Below are 4,649 nucleotides of genomic sequence, written 5' to 3' on the forward strand. Positions count from 1 at the left end.
GATTATTTGATTATGGAAGACAGACTTTACATAATTCTGAGCTTTCTGGATAACAGATCCCATACCTGTATCTATGTATGGGGGTTCATCTATAAACAGTGGGCAAATTTGCTCCTGGGCTATAACCCATGGCAACCAATCAGATGATTGCTATTAGATAGGGATGGGCAAATTTTTTCACCTTCTTTTGCCAAAAAAATTACGCCCATAGACTTGTATGGCATCGTGCGTCAAAATAAAAAGTAATTTTTTTTGACACCCATAGACTTTAATGGGCATCGACGACATTTCGCCGGCAGCGAATTTTTGGCGAAACGAAACGGGTCAAATTCGCCCATCCCTACTATTAGTGCTTAGCCTGCAGCTGACTTAAAAAAGCTAATCAATGATTGGTTGCTATGAGTTACTGCCCAGATGCATTTGCCCAGTGTTTATAGATGAGCCCCACAAAGTAGTTCCAAAAAGACAACTTATACATTCATTTCTTACCAGATAGGGTCTGTAGGTTTGTTCTTAAAGGGGACCCGTCACCCAACAAAAAATGTTTCAAATTCTATTTTATCACATTAGTCAAGCAAAATGAACTTTAATTACACTGCATAAATTATTTGAATCTTGTTTCCTTCAGTCTGGGAATTCATAATTATAGCAACCAGGCAGGAGCCATTTTGTGGACACTTATTAAGGCAAGTCTTGTATCATCTCAGAATCTTGTTTGTGCACAAAATGGGGCACCTGATGTCCATCCCCATGTCCTGGCTACACAATTAAATGGTTAAAAGAACTGGGGGAATGTGGGGAGAGCAGTGACATGTAGGAAGTGCTGAATGGAAAGTGAAAGTAATTGCCTAAGGCATAGAGGAGGGGCAGACAATATTTGATTGACAGCTGAGATTTTTAAATGAGGTTACAACAGCTATGAATGCTTTAATAAAAAATAGAAATTGGATTTCATGTTTAATTTGAAAAGGACTTTTATTATACAGATTTTTATGTCTGGGTGACAGGTCCACTTTAAGTAGAATTTGTATGTAAGATGAAACATATACATACTTATTAAATGCAACTTAGACAGATGTTTGTCTCAACATAGTATTTATTTTTACCTTTCTGTGCTCCGCAGTAGACAACACATACCAGAGGGGATTAGGGCAGGTGGTTTATTAAAGCTAAATGCTAATAAAGGCCAAGCAAACCACAGTATGCTACTGTAACATCCCCCGTCTGTAACTATGAGTTGTATGTAAGTCAGGTGTATGTAACTCGAGGACTCCCTGTATTTGCATTTCCCAGACACAATGAGAAAATAAAAATGGAGGTATTCTGTCCCTTTAATATGGTGACTCCACAGGCTGAATGGAGCTTGTACTGATACATTAAGGGTCATATTCATGATGAAAACAATTAGGGATGCACCGAATCCAGGATTCGGCCGAATAATATAAAATGATAATCAATTGCAAATTGTCTCAGAATATCACTCTCTACATCATACTAAAAGATAACTCAAAGGTGAACAACCCCTTTAACTTATCAAGCCAAGTAAGCTTTCCATTATTCTATGATAATTTGACCTCGCTTTGTGTCACTGGGGTCAATATTCCATTTTAAATCTGCAGAGGTAGCAGTATGGCAATTCCCATGCATATGAATAAATACAAATATGTATATAAATAAGGCTCTCTGCACTCAATAACCCGTGTACATACATGTTATGGCAATTTTTAAAGGAACTGTTCAGTGTAAAAATAAAAACTGGGTAAATAGATAGGCTGTGCAAAATAAAAAATGTATCTAATATAGTTAGTTAGCCAAAAATGTAATGTATAAAGGTTGGAGTGACTGGATGTCTAACATAATAGCCAGAACACTACTTCCTGCTTTGCAGCTCTCTTGGTTTCCATTGATTGGTTACCAGGCAGTAACCAATCAATGACTTGAGGGGGAGCCACATAGATCATAACTGGTGCTTTTGAAAGCGGAGGATCAATTGCAAACTCACTGAACAGTTATGTCCCATGTGGCCCACCTTAAAGCCACTGACGAACTAGAGTTTCAGAGCTAAAAAGCAGGAAGTAGTGTTCTGGCTATTATGTTACACATCCCGTCTTTATACATGACATTTTTGGCTAACTATATTAGAAACATTTTTTATTTTGCACGGGCTATTAGCCCAGTTTTTATTTTTACACTGAACTGTTCCTTTAAGGAAAAAAGAAGAATAAGCCCTGCCTATGAACGTGACATATTTTCCCTTTAATAGACAAAGTACACAATTCCAGTCACAAAGAGTCTGGGACTGAGTCCGATAAACTAAAGTACGTTTATTATGTCTGATTCCAACATATATACCAGTCTTAAGGCTACATTATTTTATTTTTTTGCACCCTCTCAAATAATGAGGCAAATTTTCCTTTCTCTTATTGGCATTGGTTTCACAGGCTTTAAATGCGATCTCTCCATGCCTGGATTTGACAAAGGAATAGAGAACTAGCCCACCCCGTTGCCTTTTAGTCTCTCTAGGGTCCAGCCTCGCGCTATGCCCTTGTGCTAATAATGTTCATTTTCGCAGATACAGGCATCTTACATTGAAGCCTTTTTTTTGTAATTCATCGATTTAGGTGCGGGAAATGAGTGGATTTAGTCTTTAAATTAAAAAGTGCAGATAAACGTAGAATATTTTTCCCACTGTTCTTGCCGTCACATCATGGAAAACACTAGAGCGTATAGAGTTAAAAATGAATGTTAAAAAGTATGGGGGCGTAAACAAAGATTGTGAAATAGGGGGCTAGCCAGAGCTGGGTGGCATTTTTCCTGCCGCAAACTCCCTACAGATTCTTCTAAATTTCAATTTCAACCCGGCTCTTAGGAGAGGAACGCTGCCTTTGGTTTTAAAATTGATTTTTAAAGATAAATTCTGTAAGTGCAATACAATTTTATTAAAGTAACCAAAAAACGCTTACCGCACATGCCGCTCTTTTGTTGTCCAAAAGGAAGAACCCAGGGAGCAACTTATAAATTGGATATGTGACAATCTGTGAGTATAATTAACCACCAGAAACAGGGTTAAAACCTTGTGGGTACCTACTTATTTAAAAAACCTTTTCTTCACTAATAAGCACAAGCGCACTTTATTTGATGGTGTTTGTGAGTATATATGCGATTAATTTCACTTGCACCAACACTTTGAGGTTGGGTTAATACTGATAGTGTGCGAATGTAATCACATTGAACGCTACACTATATTTTCGTTCTTGTTTTTTTTTCTCCATTTTTCCTTTTTTTGAGGTATGATCGGTAGCATTCCTTGGGACTTTTAACTTCCAATGATGTCACGTCCGGTTTACAGTGACCCCGCTTCCTGCTTTACTCCTCTTTTTTCTGATCAAGACTACTTCCAATGATGTCACTTCAGGTTTACAATGACAGCGCTTCCTGTTTCTTGATGGTCAGCAGGTCGCAGATTGGGTTGCGGATAATGTATTGCAGGTCGCGTAGCGGGTTCAAGCGTTTAGTATGCAAGTTGCGGGTTGGGTTTAACAAATTGGTTCTGCGCAGGACTCTATGCTGGGGGGTCAAACATCCCTACACAAGACAGCAAAATTAACCTAGTCACATCAAAAGATATAGAGAATTTTCATAGTTTGTGTGTGTAGTTAAATAATGCCATCATACAAGAGCCTGAATCTATTACATCATCTGCATGTATGCGCCACAAAATGTCCTGTTACTTTTTGGTTTTTGAATCATCTTTTGACACTGAGAAGATGTCATAGTTGTTCAATGGATTGTAGCTGTGCTTTTGTTTCAGGGGTGGGTTTCTAAAATTCATTCCCCCCTGTAACTGTAAAGCAATAAGGCATTTCCATATTATGGGGCATCGGAGGGCAGCATGGATTCTAAGCTTGAGATACATCTGTAGAGAAGGAGGGGCAGGGTAAAGGTGCGTGAAACAGAGCAGTGCGTGAAACAGAGCAGTTTACGAGTAAATGTATCCACCTTAGGAGTTCAAGAAGACGGATTGAGGCAAGAAGCATGACAGAAAGGAACAAGAGTGGTGATAAAAGGCCAAGTCTGACAGTGGTAAAAAAGTCGACTAAGCCCAGAAGATTGTCTGTACAGAATTCTTGAAGGGATTCTGTCATGATTTTTATGATGTCGTTTTTATTTCTAAATTACACTGCAAATAATTCGCTCTACAATATAAAATTTCATTCCTGAACCAGCAAGTGTATTTTTTTTTTTTTACTTGTAATATTGGTGTGTAGGTGCATCTCAGGTCATTTTGCCTGGTCATGTGCTTTCAGAAAGAGCCAGCACTTTAGGATGGAACTTTTTTCTGGCAGGCTGTTGTTTCTCCTACTCAATGTAACTGAATGTGTCTCAGTGGGACCTGGATTTTACTATTGAGTGTTGTTTTTAGAACTACCAGGCAGCTGTTATCTTGTGTTAGGGAGCTGCTATCTGGTTACCTTCCCATTGTTCTGTTGTTAGGCTGCTGGGGGGAGGGGCTGATATCACTCCATCTTGCAGTACAGCAGTAAAGAGTGACTGAAATTTATCAGAGCACAAGTCACATGACTGAATGCACCTGGGAAACTGACAATATGTCTAGCCCCATGTCAAATTTCAAAATTAAATATAAAAAA

The sequence above is a fragment of the Xenopus laevis genome, chromosome 7L, assembly GCF_017654675.1.
Source record: "Xenopus laevis strain J_2021 chromosome 7L, Xenopus_laevis_v10.1, whole genome shotgun sequence".
Lineage (NCBI taxonomy): Eukaryota > Metazoa > Chordata > Amphibia > Anura > Pipidae > Xenopus > Xenopus laevis.